The sequence below is a fragment of the Puma concolor genome, chromosome E3 (genome assembly GCF_028749965.1).
Source record: "Puma concolor isolate L17-30 chromosome E3, mPumCon1.1.hap2, whole genome shotgun sequence".
NCBI lineage: Eukaryota > Metazoa > Chordata > Mammalia > Carnivora > Felidae > Puma > Puma concolor.
Window position 1 is genome coordinate 9,629,362 of NC_141682.1, and position 19,890 is coordinate 9,649,251.

The 19,890-nt window shown below is 54.6% G+C and overlaps 1 protein-coding gene across 2 annotated transcripts in view; it reads right to left on the reverse strand.

Moving 5' to 3' along the window:
* Positions 1–19,370, reverse strand: part of SRRM3 (serine/arginine repetitive matrix 3) — a 56,501-nt gene extending 37,131 nt beyond the window's left edge. For both annotated transcript variants that reach the window (XM_086691842.1, XM_086691846.1), the window contains exon 1: positions 19,263–19,370. The gene's annotated coding sequence lies outside the window, so the exon portion shown is untranslated. The remainder of the gene's footprint in view (positions 1–19,262) is intronic.
* Positions 19,371–19,890: the final 520 nt, after the last annotated feature.

Here is a 19,890-nt window from a genome sequence, read left to right on the forward strand (position 1 = left end):
GGCATCCTGCCCGCCTCCCCGCCCCCTCATCAGCAACCTGAGAGATCAGTCCAGGAGCAAATCAGACTGTGTCATGACCTGAGTAACAGCTTCTGGTGGCTTCCGGTCGCTTAAAGTCGTGCCACAGCCTGCCTTCTGGTCTAGCTGTAACCACCCCACGGACACCCTGCCACACAGATTCCGCATCTCTCTTGTGTCCAGGCTTTTCCATTCAGTGCTCCCTTTCCCTGGGACTCCTTCTCTTCTCCTGACTCCTTTGTGTCCCCAGAGTCACTGCCCATAGGCATCACCACCTTCTCGAAGGCTTCCCTTAAACCCCGTGGCTGGTGCCGTCCTGCCAGAGCCCTTGCCGCTCACTGTTGTCACTGTGGACTCACGGGTCTGGCTCCCTCTGTGCTGGGGACAGTTTGGCTTTCAACTCCTAGTGCCAGCAAAGTGCCTGAGCGAGCGGGCGGTGCCCAGTGCACCTGGATGGAACAAACAGAAGATATCACAACACGAGGCGGGACAGAGGACTACCTGGTATAGTCCTTAATATGGGTTGCAAGATCCCTTCGCATTTTTGCCTTACGCTGTCCTGCAACTTTATCCCTTGCTACACCTCCTCCTGCAAACAACATCCAGCCCTTCGGCCTTGGTCATCTGTCCCAAGGCATGTGCTCACTCCTTTGTGTCCTATGGTTCCCCTATGCTGGGATTCCATTTCCTCACTTTTCCACCTGGGGGACTTGTGTTCATCCTTCAGGGCCCAGAGATGTCACCGCCTCCGGGAAGCTGTCCCTGCTTCTGAGGAAGGGTGAGTCATTATCTCCTTGTGCTCTAGCTCTGTCCTCACCTCTATAGATAACGGAAGTTCGACTTGTTCTTTGCATCTGACTCCCCTTCTGAACTGTGAGCGCTTTGGGGGGATGGATCCCTTCTTTCTGGTTCCCCAGAGCCTACCCAGCACTGGCAATGGAAGAGGCGTGCTGAGGGTATAGGGATAAAGTGCTTAGGCCTCGGGGGAGCCAGGTTCTGAGCGATGCTGCTTTGCACTCTTTCCTTCTGACATGGGCGTGGTGCCCTTGCCTAGAAGTTTGTTTGAGCTCCTTGAAGGCAGGGGAGGGGAAGCTGGTGGGAGCAGTGCTGAGCACCCATCTCCAGACCCTGAGCTGTTCTATCCCTAGAATCAGGAGAACGCCCGGCTAAGTAAGATTGCTGGACTGTCCAGGTAATCTTTCAGACGTGTCTCTAAGAAGTAAAAGAGAGAGGTGCATAGGCATGGGGGCAGGGACAGTCTGGATTTTCACTAGGACAGACGGTGGATTCTCCCAGCTTCACCTGGTGAGTTGGAGGCCACTAGACAGGAATCAGAGGCAGGTGATTGGAGGACGACCCCTGAACCCCAAGACGAGGGGCCAGGCCCCTAAGAGTCATTGCACGTGAAACCCGCTTCTTTCCAAGTTGCAGTTGCTGGGCCTGCGGACCAGGGAGTTACTGCAGACACACGGTCTCTCTGAGAGGCATTTGACATTATTTTTTATGGAATCCCTGTGAAATTGCATAAAGAGAGAGAAAGATTGCGATTTATTGGAACTAATATCCTGTTCTGCACCGTTGTAATTGGCGGATAGATTGACCTGTGCTCAAAGGGAGCTGATTAATGGGTTGATGTCACATTAGATGGAGGTATTTAGTGAAGGACCACAGGACAGGGCTCTGTCCTCACCCATGTCTGATCCCATATGTTCACCACTGACTGGATGAAACATTGATAATCTGATGATCAGATTCATAGACGACAGCATGAGGGAAAGCTTCTAAATACAATCAGTTTCTAGAAGGACTCAACAGGCTAGAAAGATGGGAGGAATTGAAGAAGGTTGAGCAGGACAGTGAGAAATCCCTCACTTGGAAACTGGATCCCGAATTCACTTTCTAAAAATGGGATAGACATAATTTAAAGCAGCATATTTAGAAAGGATTTAGGGGTTTTTCAATGGTCACAGACCCAATTTGAGTCAGTATCATAGCGTGGTGCTAGAAGTGCGTGTTCTCTTAGGCTACATCAACAAAAACACAATGTCTAGAAGGGGGAGGTGATAAGAATATACAGGTGGTCAGAATCCCCATCTCGAAATACTTGAAGGATGGTGGAGGATTTAGGCCAAACCTGGCTGAGTCTGTGGGGAAGCTTGTTAAAATGAGGTAGGGCTTCCAGATTTGGCAAATGAAAATACAGGATGCACAGTAAAATTAAACTAGAAATTCATGAATTTCACATTTGGGGCATACTTATACCAAAAAAATTCCTTGTTTATCTGAAATTCAGAAATTTTTTAGGAGGGAATCTTTTTTTTTTTTAATTTTTAAAAAATGTTTACTTATTTATGAGAGAGACAGAGACAGAATGCGAGTGGGTTAGGGGCAGAGAGAGAGGGAGACACAGAAGCAGAAGCAGGCTCCAGGCTCTGAGTTGTCAGCACAGAGCCCGATGCGGGGCTCGAACTCACAAGCCGTGAGATCATGACCCGAGCCAAAGTCGGACGCTCAACCGACTGAGCCACCCAGGCGCCCCAAGAGGGAATCTTTTTTTTAATGCTTATTTATTTTTGAGAGAGGGAGAGCGAGGGTGGGGCAGAGAGAGAGAGAGAGAGAGAGAGAGAGGGAGAGGGGATCTGAGGCAGGCTCCGTGCTGATAGCAGAGAGCCCAATGTGGGGCTGGAACTCACAAACCATGACATCATGACCTGAGCTGAAATCAAGAGTCAGACGCTTAAACGACTGAGCCACCCAGGCACCCCTGAAATTCAAATTTAACTGGGTGTTTTGTATCTTATATGTCTATCCTACCTGGGACCCACCCCAGACCTACTGAATCCAAGTCTCTGGGGCATTGTTAATGTTTGCCCAGTGATTCTGACAACAGACTATCTCTGGACCAGCAGCTGGGGGCTGGCGTCTAGAACAGCAGTGCTAAATTTTATTTTTAAAAAAAAATTTTTTTTTTCAACTTTTTTTTTTTTTTTTTTTTTTGGGACAGAGAGAGACAGAGCATGAATGGGGGAGGGGCAGAGAGAGAGGGAGACACAGAATCGGAAACAGGCTCCAGGCTCCGAGCCATCAGCCCAGAGCCCGACGCGGGGCTCGAACTCACGGACCGCGAGATCTTGACCTGGCTGAAGTCGGCCGCTTAACCGACTGTGCCACCCAGGCGCCCCAGCAGTGCTAAATTTTATTAGGCGTCAAAGTCACCCAGAGGGTTTGTTAAAACACAGCTTCAGAGTTTCTGATTCAGTAGGTCTGGGGTGGTGTCTGAGAATTTGCATTTCTAACAAGTTCTCGAGTGCCCTTGATGCTGTGAGTGAGTCCTCGATCACACTGAGAAGAGGAAAGACCTAGACAATCTGGGCTGCTCCAGAAGAAAGCCAGGACTCCTGCAGGGAAGTCATCTAGAGCAGACTTCAGCTAAGTCCGAGACAGGATTTTTTTGTTTTTTTTTTTTCCTAGCAATCAAACCTTGAAAAAAAACAACAACTAAGCAGTTCATTTCGTCCCAGGATAAGTGAATTCCCCATCACAGGAATGTTCCAACACGAGATAGACATTATACTCACTCAGCAAATACCCACCCAGCATCTACTCTGGGCCTTACCCTATGAAAGTCTGGGAGCTCATGGGCTGGGTTGGGAGACCAGTGGTGTAGTGTGATCAAAGGATTTGAGGAGTTTCTGCAGCTCAACCTGGTTGGTCAGGGACAGCTTCCCAGAAGGGGTGAGGCAGGGCTGGAGACAGGGACACTAAAGCACATGAGGCCTGGACCTCAATTCAAGAAATAAATGGATGCGGGCGACTGGGTGGCTCAGTCAGTTAAGTGTCTGACTCTTGATTTAGGCTCAGGTCATGATCTTATGGTTCATGAGTTCAAGCCCCATGTAGGACTCTGCACTGAGAGTGCAGTGCCTGCTTGGGATTCTTTCTCCCTCTCTTTCTGTACCCCTCCTGAAAATAAATAAATAAACTTAAAAAGAAAGGAAAGGAAAGGAAGGAAGGAAGGAAGGAAGAAAGAAATGGGTAGATTTGGCGGGACCATGACTGGCTGGATGTAGGACAGGGGGCGGTGTCTTGAATGACAGTGGGTCTCTAGCTTGGGAGACCGGATGGATGGTGCAGGCCATTTACTGTGATGGGGAGCGTGGAGGGCAAATGAGGGGTGCGTCAGGAGTGAGGAGCTTGTGGGGGTCAAGCAGGCAGATGTGGGGCCTGAGCCATAACATGTTGAGGTCCTTGGGGACATTCACACTGAGTCCTTTAGAGGTGGAGCAGAAAATGGGAAATGTTTTCTCTGCTGCTGATTGGCTGTGAGACCCCGAGGAAGTCACTCTCCCTCTCTGGACGGTGAGGACACTGGACTCAAAGGTCCCGTGGGTCCTTTCTTACTCTAGAAATCTAGGTAATGCTAACTCGTATATATACTGCCAAGCCTTCAGCCCATCCTCTTCCTGCGGATGGAGTCAGTGGTCAGAGCCACACCAGCCACCTCGAGAGCTCAGCCCCGAGGCTGTCCTCAGCACTGGGTCAGGTCCCACAGGCCAGCCACACCCATGTGCACATGAAGTCATGGAACTCTAATTCAATGCCGGCGGGGCAGGGGAGCATCTCCTCTCTTGCTGGCCAGGAAGGGACTCCAGGGCCAGAGCCCTGACTGAGTCCCTGGGCTTGCCTCCTTTCCTCAACCCAAGCGGGGCTCCGCTGAGGCCTGGCTGAGAACAGGATGGAACACTTTCTGGCTGCTGGTACCTCCAAGTCCAGTTCTGCTGGTAGAGATGAAGTGAAAGTGAAGCAGCCCTTCTGTGCTGTGGGGTCCAGTCTGCTGACAGGGCCGGAGGCCTCTCAGCTAATGAGATCATCACTCACCCCGGGGCTCAGAGGGGTAGGACGCTCAGGTCAGTAGCGACCCGGCCAGGCCTGGGAGAGGCGGCCGCAGGACACATATGCGTCTGAGGGGGAGCGTGGGCCCTGTCCTGGGGAACTCTGGTTTGATGGGGAGACAGGGCGGCTCTTTGGGAACTCATGAGCTGAGTGTCATGTGACTGAAACTCTGTGCCTCAGTTTCCTTGCCTGTAAGATGGAACTAATGATAGCATCCTCCCCAGAGACTTGCTGTAAAGGACTAATCCCTGGGAAACGCTATCGCAGTGGGTGCCTAGCGTGCAGTGAATACTGGTGGTTGTTGACTGTCCTCTTTTTGGACACGGTGGGTGTGAGGAGTCCCCGGCAATCTGGGTGAAGATGTCTAGGAAGCCCCAGGTCAGGGGGTCTGGCACTTGGGAGCCCATAACCTGGGCCTGATTTGGGGGTTGTCATTACATCGGGAAGACTGAAACCCCAGAGTGAACCAGGGAGTTAATTGTAGAGGGAGGAGAGGGCAGAGGCCGGCCAGGGCAGGGGATGGGCACCATTCCAGGGGGCTTGCCGGACTGACCCCGGCCGCTTTCCCTTCCCTCCCTACAGGCCACTTTTCCCCCTCCCCATCTTCTCAGCCCCCAGCACCGGGGCACCCCAAGGCAGGCCCCCAGGGGCTGCCTTTGCTCCTGGGGTTCAGAAACCTATCTGGCCCAGAGCACAGCACCCTTCTCCTGGGGGCTCGTTTCCCTGCCCCTGCGTGCCAGAGACCCACCTTCCCAGCGATAGTGCCAGGACTCAGGGCCACCACCCCCTCAAGGGACAGGCCACAGCTTCAAGCAAGCTCTAGATCCATGGCCACGCACAAGTTAGCCGCCATCTTGCCAGTAAGGTCCTTCCGCTGTCTCCTGTTGGCCCAGGACAGGGATGGGGGGTAGACAAGAAGACTCTGAATTCAGAGTCAGAAGACTTGAGCCTGAATTCCAGTTCTATCGCTTCTGTCTGGGTGACCAAGGGAAGTCATTAAACCTCCCCAAGCCTCAAGTTTTCTCATCTGTAAACTGAAGACAATACTCCCTACTTGATGACGTGGTAGGATCATTCATTCTTTCAGTGACATGCTTGTTAATGAAGACAGATCCTGGTTTCCATGCCGGGGGAGCAAAAAGAGAGACCAGAGAGGGCCTGTCTTTGCTGGTGATGCTCAGAGAAGGCTTCACAAAGGCAAGGATGTTTGAACTGGCCCTTTGAAGGGTGAGTCTTGTCCATGTAAGGAAGGGGGAGCACAGGCAGGGCAAAGCACGGGCAGAGGGCAGAGACACGGCAGGGTCCAGGGACCTGGGACTAGGAGGGGCAGGATGGCATGGCCTGCATGATGGGGTGCAGGCGGGGTCTGTGAACACAGGGTGGGCCCGGTGTGTGGAGAGGGCGGTGGGGAGGGACACGCCTCCTGAGTTTCCTGGAGGAAAAAAATTTCTTGGTGGCTATCAGAAACGTGACGGACCTTACCCACAGGAAACCCAGGTACTTAGGTTGTGAAACTGGGTCCAGGTCTTTGTAGAAGGAAGTGTGCAACAATAATTGTGTGTCAAGATATTTTATGAAGCTGGAAAAGAAAGACCATCTCCACTGTGCAGAGGAATCCAGGTGTGCCTCTAGCCTCCTCCCACCCTTGGCACTGACGCTATTGACCCCTCCCTTCCCTGTGGGGACCCTTCTCCAAACCTCCAGCCCGCAAGCATGGGCATGGGGAGGGGGGTAAAGATAATCAAGCAGTGGGTGCAACAAACTGGAAGACCTATGCTGCCCAGGCAAGAGGGTGGGGCTGGGGGCCACGGGCCACGGGGCCAGGTAACAGCACCCTCAGCTCTAGGTTCGGGTCACTCATTCGTGTCATAGCTATTCAGCAAGTGGCCCCTCCAGGGCCCCTCAGAGGATAAGAGATGCAGGCGAAAATGTACCGATGCCTATGATATAGCAAGATAAGTACTGGGATGGGAGATGTGGCAGAGACATCAACTGAGCTGGGGTGTGTGGGGAGGGGCATAGCTGGGAGGTCTTCCCGGAGGCGAGATCTTGAAGTGGAAGTAGGAGCTGGTGGGACAAAGAAGGGAAGGAAGGAAGTTGTGGGCACAGCGTGGGGGTGCGTGGGAAGAAGGCTTGGAGAGGAAAGAGGGAAGAGCATAGGCCTGTGCAGGGCTGAGCACAGCGGGCCAGGGGGGTGGGGAGTGGGAACGAAGGAGCTAGGATCATACCCTGCAGGCAATAGGAAGTCAGTGAAGGCTGTTGAGCTGGGTAGATCATGGTCAGATTTGCATTTCGGAAAGCTCTCTCTTGCCGCCCAGTGCCCTCACTCTTGGTGATCCCTGCCCTTTGGATGGAGCGGTCTGGCCCTAAGGGCAGCCCGATGCACATTAGCCAGGCGCAGACCAGCAAGTGGCCGAAGAGCCAGCCCGTGTTCAAGTCATCTCCTGTGTGCCTTAAAACGACTTAACCTCTGTGCTCAGTTTCCTCATTCGTAAAATGGGATTCATATAAATACCTACACCCCCTCCCCTGCTTAGGGGTGACGTAATTCACCTTTAAATTAAGGGTACACAGTAAGTTCTATGAGTAAGTGTTAACCGCTAGTTTTGCCCATAAATGATGCCAACCGGTCTAAACCACGACAGGCGTGAGTTAACCAGTAAGGCATATAGATCAGTCTAAATCAGAACGGGACCAGGTAGATGAGTACCTCTCCAAATCAGCACCAACTTGTAAAGACGGGCCAACAAGGCGGCTTTTCACAGCCAGCCACCCACTGAGACCAGTACCTGCTGCGGCAGGAGGCCTGGGAGGAAGTACTCAGCCAGCCTGGCAACGAGAGGGTTATAGCAGCGTGAGCTTCCTCCCTGCCTTGGAGCCTCTCTTGGGAGGTGCTGGCACTGCTATTTGTTACCCAACCCTGGAGAAGACGCGGCAGGGGGGAGGGAGAATCGCTGAAAGCCTTCCTTTCAATTATTCAGCAGTCAGAGCTTCCTGCTGCCCCTGTTGGAGCCAGAGGCAGGCTCTGGCCGGAGCCCCTGGGCTGGGTCTGGCTGGGTTGGGCCTGGATGGCTGGTTCTAGGAGGGGCCGGCAGCCTGGCCCGTAGGGGTGCTGGCACCACAGCCTGGGCTGCAGCGCTCACTCGTGGTCCCACTCCGGCCCCCCCCATCCAAGCCCTGCACTGGGCCCTGGGCAGGGCTCTGAGCTGTCCCCTCCCTGCAGTCTGGGTCTGCCGTGGAATGGATGCGGCCGGGCTATCTGAGTCCCTAAGAGCCAGGATGGGTTGTCCAGGGCAGGCAAGGGAGGGCGGGCAAGCCTACTGTCCACAGGACAAAGCCCAGGCAGCTTAGCTGGCCCTTGGGTCCTGAACAATCTGTCCAGGTACCCTGTGTCTCAGACGCACGACACTCTGGTCCACCTAAGAACACCCTGGCCCACGCTGCTCCCTCTGCCCCGAATGCCCTTCCCTTTCCATTTTTTTTTCCTGTAAGACTCTGCGCAAGCATCACCTCCTCTAGGAAGCCTTCTTCAACCTCCACTGGGGGACACTCCTCTGCTGTGCCCTCAGAGCCTTACCCACTGGCTACTACTCTCCAGTTCTCTTCGTCCTACTGTGACTGTTTGCTCCCTGGGCTAGTGAGGGCAGTGACTCCAAGGGCTCTCCAAGGGTAACATCCATCTTTGTGTCCCTTGTGCCCAGCACGGGGCTTGGCACAAAGCAACCGAGCTGTGAACCTTTATTAAACCATCTGTGACACTTCGCTGAAAGTCAGCCTGTGTTTGCACTGATGGGGAGCTCACTCCTTTTGTTTTTTTGTTTTTTTGTTTTTACCACTGCCAGAGACCTCAGCAGGAAAGGTCCCTGGTTACTGCTCTTAGTATGCCCAGACTTTGCGTGTGCTCACGTTTTCACACAGGTCACATTGTCATATACTTTGTAAACCTTGGAGTTTAGCTTGTCTTGAATGGATACAAAGGACTTGCCCTGGGACCCAGGCCCCTGCCTATCAGCCCAGAACCTCTGTCCTTGCTCCTGTTGGCTCTGGTTTGGGTTCCCAGGGCAGAGGATTTCGGTGACCGGTCCCTAGAGACAAGGAGGCCTCGGCCTTCTGCTCCCTACAGAGGAGCACACAGTATAGGCAATTCAGCCCAGGTGAGATCCGGTACAGACCAGTGTAGCCCAGGACAGGCCATGGAGAGCCTGAAGCTGGAGTTCAGACTGGGTACATCAACAGTGGACAGTGCGGGAACCCACAGACCCACGCAGATCAGTATTATAGACCAGTGGACCAGAGCAGGACGTGTAATACTGGTCATTGACAATAACGCCGACAAGTTCAACCTGGAAGGCAGGCGTGTGTAGACCAGTGCTGAGACCACACAAACAAGGAGTTCATTAGTCTCCCTTCCCCTCACCCTAGTGGAACAAAGGAACGCATCCCACTCAGCCCACTCTACTTCTCTTCCGGGCCCTCGCTAGCCTTCGGGAGCTGCAGTCTTCAGCCAGGGAGCAGACAGCGTCCCTGTGGCTGCCTGAGCTAGAATGGGTATCTGAGGTTCGGGCATAGGGAGCCTGAGAAAGAAGCTTTGTATGGCTGACCTGTCACTGGTGGCATGGGCTGCCAGAGAGGTGATCTCTGTGTCCTGGGGAGGGTCCAAGCCAGGTGGCCTTGGTGAGGCATCCTAGGGAGAGGCATCTGTGTGCCAGGACTCCCTGCTCTCTGAGGACTCTTCCTAGTTGGCCTCTGGGGCTGAACGTGGACTGAAGTCAGAGGAGCCCGTGGGCTGACATCAGCTTCCATTATCCCCTTTGCCCCCTTCTCCCCTCAAGGACCCGATCCTTCAGGCTCACACCCAGGAGCTGGGCCAAGGAAGGGCAAGATGAGCTAGAAGCTGTGTGACCAGATCTCTTTTCCTTTTTGAGCCTCAGTTTCCCCATCTGGACGAAGTGTCAGGAGCCTGGATACTACTGGGGCCAGGGAAGGGCTGGGCTCTGAGTCTCTGGCAGTGCAAGACTTAGAAGAATCAAAGTTGCTGGTGATGTGCAGCTCCAGGAGTAATCAGCCGGAGGGGTGTGTGCAGGACAGACAGACAAGCCCCTTCCACCCACTGGGGAGGGTGACAGGAGAAGCCAGGGCAGCTGCCTCCATTGCCCACACAATCTCATTATGGAAAATTCCCTCTATTGACTCAGCTCTAATCAAGCAGGCTGCCCTGGGCATCCCCCCCAGGTTTCTGCTGGGCCGGGTGAGATCAAAGAGAGAGCCGGGCTGGGGGCTGGAGCCTCGCCTGCCATTCCCATCGATCCAGATGCGCCTCCCGTTGCTAGGCAACAGCCTCCAGTCTCTCCTGGTCCTTCCTCCCCCAGGGGCTGCAGGATCGGGCAGTAAGGGGAGAAGAGAGACCCCACATTTGTTCTCCAGGTCTTCCCTTACCAAGCTAGAGATCTCTGTCAAAAAGCCTTTCTCTTACCCAGGAAGCCCCCTCCCTCATCCTGGCAGGTTGACCCTCCTGCAAAAATGGACCCCTTTCTCCCCCCACATTTGTATTCATCTCCAGAATACTCGAAATTCACACCTCCTGTGCTCCACATACACACTCTCTCAGGAAGACAGGCCAGGGATTCTCGAGAGGAGAAGGGACACTCAAGGGGTCAGCGAAAAAGTCAAGGCTACCAACTTCCAGCCCAGCGCTGCACTAGATGTGGGAGCCATTTAATCTTAAGAGAACGACTCTGAAGACAAATTCACACTCCCAGTTTTGAGTGGGTTGGCATTTTTTTTCTTTTTCCAAAACGTAGGATGCATTTCATAGTAGTTTTTTTCTTTTTTGTTTCAAGTGCTATAATTTAAAACTGTAAGTTGTGTTTTAAAACAGGCACAAAAATGTACTGTGGGTTTTGGGGGCTGTAATTGACTAAATAATACAAATCTGATCATTTTATCACATTTAATATTGTGCACATTTCATCTACCCTATCCTGCTCATCTGTCCTTTTTTTCCTTTAACTGAATACATGCATGCCACCCCGCAGTTGTTCTGTGGTGACCTACTTATATCATGGCTTATTTAGGATTTTAAGGTCTCTCCCCCTTCCGAGGTCTTTAGAGCCCTTAAGGATGGAAAGCATCTCCCTTTTCCCTCTGGTCCCTCATCAGACCTTTTTTTTTTAATGCAACTGAGGGGCAGGAAGAGGGATGCACTTCCTGAAGTATAAAGAGCCAGACTTAGGAGTTCACGGGCTCAGCCCTGAGAGCCACAGTCCTGGTGCCATTGGTCCTGCCACGGCCTGCCACCTGCTCCCCCAGCTCTGCGGCACTGTGACAGCTCCTTGCTGCCTCCCCTGCTCAGCCCCAGTCACACACGTCAACTCTGAGAGGCACAGCTTTCCAGGGTCCTTGACAAATGGTAGCCAATTAATGTCAATTAATCTGATTAGCCTAAATAGTTAATTAAGCAGTTAATTAACAACATCATTGACAATAACCTACGGCTCCTGAGGGATTGTGGGTGGGAGGCAGGAATGGTGGGGGGCTCTCCTTGCTCCAGGAAGGGGTGAGTCCCTTAAGGTCAGGTTGGGCGGGGGCGGCTCGTGCAGCTGGAGCCTCTCCAAGTCTCACCTTGCTCTGCCATGAGCCCCAGAATGTTCATCAGGGCCTCGTCTGATCCCACCCCAGTAACATGCCCTCCCCTGCTCCCTGGCCAGGATTGACTTATGTGGGAGAGGCCACACCTCAGCACAGCAGAGGAGGGAGAGAGGCCTATTGTCTGGAAGACTGTTCCACTCTAAAATCGCAGAGAGGAGTCCTTGCCTCTGCTGCCACCACACCCGCTCCAGACTGGGCACCTCGCTGCTTCGACCCCTGTCGGGGCCATGGACTTCCCCGAGCTGCAGAGTAGCCCTGGAAGGGAATCGTCATCCTTAAGCCCATCCTTCAGATGTGGAAACCGAACACCTCCCATATGCCAGACCCCGTGTTCGCACCCGGGACCTACAACGGTGAGTAATGCAGAGAGCCCTCAGAGAGCTCCTGGGGTACCATCAAATGGTGCAGCCTCTTTGTTCCTGCCATGTCTTAGCTGGGTGATGTTGGTGACCTTGTTAACCTCTCTGTGCCTCAGTATCCCCTGCTGTGACCTGGCTACCTCATAGGATATTTTGAGGACCGAGCGGGAAATGCCAAATGAGTGTTCACGGTGACTAAATGACCTGCCAGGACAGAATGTAAAAGGGGCCGAGAAGGAAGTAGCATGGGACACTCGGGAGCACATGGAGGGAGGAGAGTTTGGAACAAGGTATTGTCCAGAAGACTTGTGAGCAGAGGCTGAAATTCGAAGAGGTAGAAGAAGAGGGAGGAAGGGCATCCAGGCAAAGGCAACAGCATATGCGAAGTGATAAGGCGCCGGTTTTCAACTCTAGCACGGACAGTCACCTGGGAGCTTTAAAAAACTGCAGACCCCCAGGCCCCACACACAGATTCTGAACCCATCATTTTGGGTGGGTCCCAGGAATCTGCTTTTCACGGACTGTTCTAGAAATCCGGAGGCGGGTACTCTACGCCTAGAGACCATGGCTGCAGTGGTTCTGAGTGTCCCAGGTTGGGAGGAGCTGAGCTACAGTAGGAGAGGCCCCTGGCCATGTGACCCGTGTCCTGAAAACACACCGCAGGCCCCCAGTTCTCTCCATCTGTTCAAATCATGCTTGCCCTTCAGTGGTGACCTTCCCGAAACAGCTCTGGCCTTTCGCTTACCTGCTGGAAACATCCCATGGTTTCTCTGCTGCCCACAGGACAAAAGCTAGGCTCCCCGGACCGGCACTGTGGCCCTTCGTGAGGCCTCCCTCCCCAGCCTGGGTCCAGACCCCGACTCTCCAGCCATGCCGTTCCCCAAGTGCCTGGTGTTCCCTCCATATCTCTGCACATGCTGTTCCCTCTGCCAAAAATGCCTTCCCCTCTCCCCCTCTCCCTGGCAAACCTGGACTCCTCTTAGCAAGTCCATCTGTGAAGCTGGCCCCAAAGTCCACTGGGCAGGCAACCTCCCCCACCGCCAGGGCCCTAGCTGTCCTTGGAATGCTCCCCCCTTAACCCATATTCTGTCTCAAAACATTCACCAGTTTATGGGCCTTGTTCCCCACCAGGCTGGGGGATGCTCCTCCCTTTCTCCAGTGCCTAGCACAGAATTTGGGGATGACAATGATAATTGAGCTTTTAAGGTGAGAGGAGCTGCTGAGCAAAAGTTTGATGAACGAATGAGTGATTGAAAGAATGAGCGAATGATCCTCTCTGCTTTCTGATACATGAAGAGCAGGGGGACAGAGGGAGAGAGAATTTGGAGGCAGAGAAGAGAGAAGTTCTGGGGACACTAAAGGATGGCTCACAAAGACCAATAAGCATGTGTCAGGCCCAGACAGGGAGGGGGGACAGGGCTGCCTGGAGGCAGGACCTGCTGGGTGTCCTGGCTTCCTTCCCGTCCCAGAAGTCCCCAGAAGTGGCATCCTGTTGGGAGAAGGGGTGGCTCAGCTCCTCTCCCAGCCCTGAAGCTGGGAGCCCTGAGCGGGCGCCCGCTCCCCCAGCCTGGGGTTCTCTGTTTGATACCGAGGGCTGTGCCAGCAGCTGGGGCTGGGTGCGGGGACAGGCTGCCCACCCCATTCTAGCCCTGCCCCTGGCCCATGGGTCTTCCTTCCTCCCTGAATGAGTCTAGCCTGGTGCACGTGCACGTACACATACATGTCAAATCTCCCAGAGGCATGTCTCCGGTAACTGTCCCCTTTGCAGTCACCTCCCCCCAACGCCCAGCTTCTTTGTCCTCTTTCCATCCTTCCCTCCACCCCAGTGCAGCCAGAGTGGGCTTCCTAAAGGGCAGATCTGACCAGTTCATGACAATGCTGCAAAGCCTCCCATGACTTCTGTTGCTTTCCAGATAAATCCTCTGCTCTTACAGTGGTTCCTAAGGTATTTCTCGACCTGGCTGGGACTTCTTCACTCCCCACTGGGCTGCCCTCCGCCGTTTATTCTCAGGCATTCCCTGTGTGCTACGGCTGCATTAGATTATTCACCAGGACTTTTCATACCTTTGTGCCTATGCTGTTCTCTGGGTGTCATGCCCCAGCCTTCTCTGTCTGGCACCTTCCCTGTCATTCTTGAAAGCCCAACGTAAATGCCCCCATCCCAGAAGCCTCCTCTGGCTGCCCACATCACCATGGTCATCTTAGCCTTGGCAGAACCTCAGCAGGTCGTCAATGTCAGTTCCCTCATGCCTGCCTTTCCCACTAGTCAGGGAGTTCCTCAAGTTCAGGGTTGGTGTCTGGTTCACCTGTGTCCTCAGTGCTCAGACCGGACCCAGAAAATAGGAGGCACTCAGTAGATCTTGACCGTGTGGTCTCACACTCAGATGATGGCCACTGAGCGCACTGGGTTTAATCCTTTCCTGAGTCACTTCTCATAGCACACTTGGGGGCAGGTAGCATTACGCCCATTTTACAAGGGAGGAAACAGATGTGGTCGTGGAGGTTGGGGCCCAAATGAGATCAGAGTCCAGGAGACTGGCAATCGCCTCAGCTTTCTTCTTAGGTCTTGTTGGATTCAGGTTCTCACCTTTCCTGGGGGATGTATGACCCTCACATGCTCCTCTTTGCCCCTTAGCAGCTCTGGCCTTCCCCACCTTGGTCCCGGGCTGAGCGTCACAGGGCCCAAAGCCATCCTCACCAAGGGAAACCCACAGCCAGCAGACTCCAAAGGTGTGCTCCACCTAAGAGGGAAGGGGGGGTGGTGGAAGGTTCTCCCCACAGGTCTCCCGGGCTCCCTTGGGAAGTGGCTCTTCCCATGTCCAGCCTTCAAATGGCCACTAAAAGCCAGCTTTTTAAAGAATCTTTAAAGACATCAGAGAATTCTCATGATAGAGTGAAAAATGGGATGCTGGCTTCCCTCAGCAGTGTGCTCCCGGTTTTTAAGCTCTATGTATCTATGAACACATGGACAAAATCCTGGAAAAAATACCCTCCCCCCGCCCCCCACCTTCTGATGTTCACAGTGGCTATCTCTGGGTGGTGGGACTACAGATGATTTCCATTTTCTCCTTGGCTTCTCTACTTCTCAGGTCTCGCACAAGGAAGGTGTACTATGTTTAGAATCACAAGAATCCAATGAAACTTGCTTTTATCTACCTGTCTCCATCCCGGGGAGTTTGGGGGGATGGTGGTGGGGATGGAGCTCAGTATGGGAGGGGTCTCGGAGCCACAGGCCATACTCAAAGCTAGGAATGAAATAGATAGGCCAAGAGCTCCCCAGCTCAGTGAGCTGCCTGCACCCCGGGGTTCGATTCACTGGGCCCAGACTGCCTCATAGGCCTCAAAGACCCCGGCAAGATGCTAAGGGAAGTGTGCTCTGCCTGCCAGCTCCAGCTGGCACAGAAGCCTCTGCGGTGGGCAAGAGGCCAGGCTGGGGGCGGCAGGAGGCTGAGGCCAGGCTGAGTGCCCAGGAAGCAGTGCCGCAGGTGGATGGGCTGGCGGCTTTTGGTTGGGGACAGGGGTGTCCCTGGGGGTCGGGGGCTGCTCTGGAGCCAAAGCACACATGGCCACTGTGGCCTTTCTCCCAGGCCAAGGGCCAGCTTGGGTAGCCTGGACCTGGTCACTTGCCCAGGCCCCCTGAGCCCCCCATTCTGGATGACATGGAGTCAACAGGGCTTGGCCTCTAGGGGTGGAGCTGTCACCCTCCTGTGCTCATGACCCAGAAGAAGGAGAAGGGGCAGAACCCAGAGGTGTCAGCAGGCACCAAAGCCACAGTGAAAAACCTAGCCTGGGCCAGGCTGGGGTCTATAACTGTTGGTGATGAGCCTGTCATAAGCCCCCTCAGCTCCTTTGGGCCTCCTCCCTTCTCACTGACCTCTTCCCCCCCACCCCCACCATAGAGCAGCCCACCCCCCTTCCTCTCTGTACCCACTCTGAGTGCCCTCTTTGATCCTCCCACCTCTCTGAGCCCCTGACCTTTCTGCTGGGCCCAGGTGGGTGTTAGAATTGAGAAGGAACTTTTCCCTTTCTTGCCTGGCTTTCCCTCCCCACTCGGACTAGACTAGTCACCAGGCAGATTCACTCCCTCTACAGGGCCCTGCATCCTGTCTTTAGAGCATCAGCTGCAAAATCCCTCCCTCTCCCCACGACACCATGAATAAGCCTCAACCACTGCACTCCTGCTGCTTCCGTGGATTTGGGGCCTGTGTATGTGTGTCCTGGGAGCCTCCTAGAGTCTGGCGAACAACTCTGGGGGGCGTGTGGAGGGCACCTTCAGTGTCCCTGCAGGTCACCTCAAGTCCTGGGCCAGGAAAGCTAAATCCTGGCTCAGCCAAAGAATCTGGGGTCTCCAGGTAAGCCATTGGGCCTCTCCAAGCTTTGTTCCCCCCCTTTAGTTAAGACCCCAAGTTCGTAGCTGGGAGGGACAGGTGAATTTTAAATCTCAGCTCCAACTAATAACTCAAACCTTGAAACACTTGGCGGTGACTTCTATCTCTGCCAATAGAACCACGGGCTTCCCGATATACAGATTTATAGGGCAGAGAGATCTTAAAATCGTCACGATGGCAGGGCTTTCGGGGGGTCATTCGGTCAAACCCCATCATTTTATGGCTGAGGACACCAAGGCCCAGAGACAGGAAGGGACCTGCTCAAGGTCACACAAGCAGCCAGGGTCAGAGATGGGCCCAGAAGGAAGGTCCTTGGGATCCTGTCCCAGAGCCCTTCAGATGCCTGTGCCACACACCTCCTCCCACCTCCCGCTGGCCCACAGTGCCCTGGTTGACCCTCACTCAGGAGAGCCTGGGGAATTGAGGACAGAGTGATGTTGTGGAAGCCTCGCTGGGCCCCTGCGGCAGTGGGTGTGGGCTGCACCAAGACCTTGCTCTGTGACCTTGGGAAAGTCACATCACTTCCAGGCCCGGTTTTGCTCCTCTGTGAAAGGGATCAAGGCCACCTTTGATACCAGGTTACGTGAGGATGAAGTGAAGCAACGTACATGAAGTGACAGGTCCATGGCAGGGGCTCAGAATATGGGAAGGAGTCAAGGGAGAGGGTGAGTTCCCCTCATCTCTTTAGCAGAACCCCTGATGGCTGCTGGGACAGGAGGAGCCTTGATTCTGCCCCTGGGGCAGCAAGCAGTGGGCGGAGGAAGAGAAAAGTCAGTAGGGGAGGCTGACCCCAGCAGTACTAGCAGTGGCTTGTGACCATGGCCCCATCTCGGGAGGGGGGGTGCGGGGGGGCGCTAACTGCTCAGAAAGGAACAGGCAGTCACTGGCTTGCTGAGGTCAGCAAGAGGCTGGCAGGCAGAGGAGGTGAGAAGTGGATACGGCAGTGAGCAGTTGGGCCTGCCAGACCCAGACTCCCCCTCTGGCAGGCGTGACAGTGGCAGGGGTGGGCTGCGGTGGGGGCACGCAGCTGGCCAGTTCAAAGCACATTCTACCTCCAAATATCCCAGTGACCTTGGGGGAGTCAGCTCCTCACTGCACTGCACACCCTCACTCATATGCCTCAGGCTCCCCACCTGGAAAGCGGGCATCATGAATCGAGAAACTGGCATTTAAGTGGGCCTGGATATCAAGGGGCTGGGACAGGTCATCAGCTGCACCCAGGGAAGACAGCTTGGGTGCTTCGTGACCTTGGGAAAGCTACTCGAGTCTCATTTCTCAGCTGTGAAATAGGGACAGCGATGGCTTCCCTGGGAAGTTTTTGTGAGGATTGACTGAATCAACAGTAGCACTGTGCCAAGCGTGGAGCCTGCTCCAAGGCCCTCAGCCAGTGTCCCCCTCCTCTGGGAAGAGAAAGATGTGCTTCAAACAATGCTAAGAACTTTCCCACCTTTATCCAGCTCCTCCTTAAGAAATTCTTACTTGCATTCAACTGACAAACACTCCCCCAGAATTTTACAGCCCCAAAGTAGTTTCTCAGTCCTTATCTGGATTATTTCTTGGAATAGCCAAGTAGAGACTGTTAACATGACACCTGTTTTACAGATTAGGAAACGGGCTCCGAAAGGTTAAGTGGCTTACCTGAAGTCATGTAGCTTAGATTTGAACCCATGTCTCTCAGACTTCAGAGTCCATGACACCCTACCCACCTACCCCCACCTCTTAAAATCCAATCAAGTCTTTATTCACCCTTCAAGAATTCCTCCTCCACCCCTCACAGGAGAGTGGGATGGGGCATAAAGTTAAGGAACCAAAAAGCTGGTAATGTGTGGGAGCGATTTCCTAGCCAGCTTGGTCCTATTTCTGGCTGGGGGAGAATTTGGTACATGCCGGGGCCATGACCTTAAGATGCACAGAGAAACTCTCCAGCTCCTGCCCTGCTCTCCGCCTAAGTTCCTGCCTTTTCCCTTGACACAGGACAAAAGGCCAGCCCAGGCCCTCTGATGCCAGAAGTGGGCAAGTGAGTGTGGTCTTAGGGGAGTGAGAAGTCATGGCTGGGACAGAGCATAGGCATTGGAGTACCAGGCCAGACCTGGGTGCCCTTCTTTCTCTACCCGCCAAACCCATCCCCACAATGGACCTGCTGCCAGGAGCAGGAACTGCAGGAAGCTTCAACACTGCCCAGGCAGGAGCCCTGGGAGGGGGGGTGGGGGGAGAGGATGCAAGGCAGAGGCTGCGTCTCTTCTCTTATCTCTCCTTTTTACCAGGAATTTGCTCTGAGCTTGGGCCCACTGGGAGCTTCAGAAACTCTCCCTGGGCATTCAGAGAGGCCACAGAGAACCCCCCTAAACTCCTGGTGGCTATTTTCTCTTCTGTGCCCTCCATCCTCTTCCCAGTGTGAGAGTAAATGCCATCCTGTGTGAGACCCAGTTCTCGTTGCCAGATCCTGCCTCCCTAGGGGCATTTGGGCAGCTGGGAAAGGGGCCAGGCTGTCCCCTATGCTGCCACCCCCTTCTGGACAGAAGCCCAGCATTCAGGTGGGGGCTTGCGCCTTCCACCCCTCCCAGTGACCAGCCTCTCCACAGGGTCCCTGCGTTAATCTCTCCCTTCCCTAGGGAGCAGGTCCTTCTCCTCAGCTGGGGGAGGGCAACTGGGCTGCAGCTGAGCGTCTCCCTAACATCCTCATGGGCCAGGCCATGGCCATTTATGCCCAGGGGAGTCCTGCCCATGACCCCACAGGGTTCCCACTTTCTCCGTTCCTCTCAGTGAAATGAACAATGTTCCTCATCTCTGTTTCCCAGGTGCCTGGCACCCTCGATCAAACACTCTTGCAGTCCCCCAATCTACCATCTGCTCGCGGGCCTGCGGACCTCGAGCCCCTGTCCGACTGTGGAGGCCCGAGGTTCAACCCAGCCCCAGCCCCTATGGGAAATGCCCCCGCCCCACTAGGGGCTCTCACCTCCCCGCTGGCCGCCGCGCTCCGCCGGGTGCTGAAGCCAGGCCCTCCGGCCCCGCTAGTCCCAGCTTCCTCCTCCGCTCGACTCGACAGGGCAGCTCCGCGGCCCCCACGGCCCCGCGCCCTCCGTCTCCCCGCGGGCGCCGCCGCCGCCGATTGCTGAAATGCTGGACAGCGCACCACCATGGAGGCGGTCTCCCTGCCCGCCTGCCGGCCAGAGCGGTCCGGCCTCCACAGCGCCCTCCGCAGGCCCGGAGGGCCCCCCACAGCGGAGGCCAGGGACGGGCGTCCGGCTTGGACTCTCCTTCACCTTAGTTATATCAGGTCCAGTCCTTGCGGGTGGGAGCACTCCAGTCCCCAGAGTCGCCCGGGGCCAGGGAGGTTATTAATTTGGAACTGGAAAAAGAACTCGGCATCCTGAATTCTCGCCAGGACACTGACTGAGCAGCTGGTGTCTAAGAGGGCCCTGGGATCCGGCCGGGAGATGTCCCAGGAGGCCCCTTTTATCGCGCATCCTGGTAGCTGGACAGAGGCTGGGAAGGGTGGAGGGGGAGGGCCATCGTAACTGGTAGAGGAATTTGGGAATGGAATCGCTGGACCTTTGGTGGTGCTTGGTTGGGCGTCTGGAGTT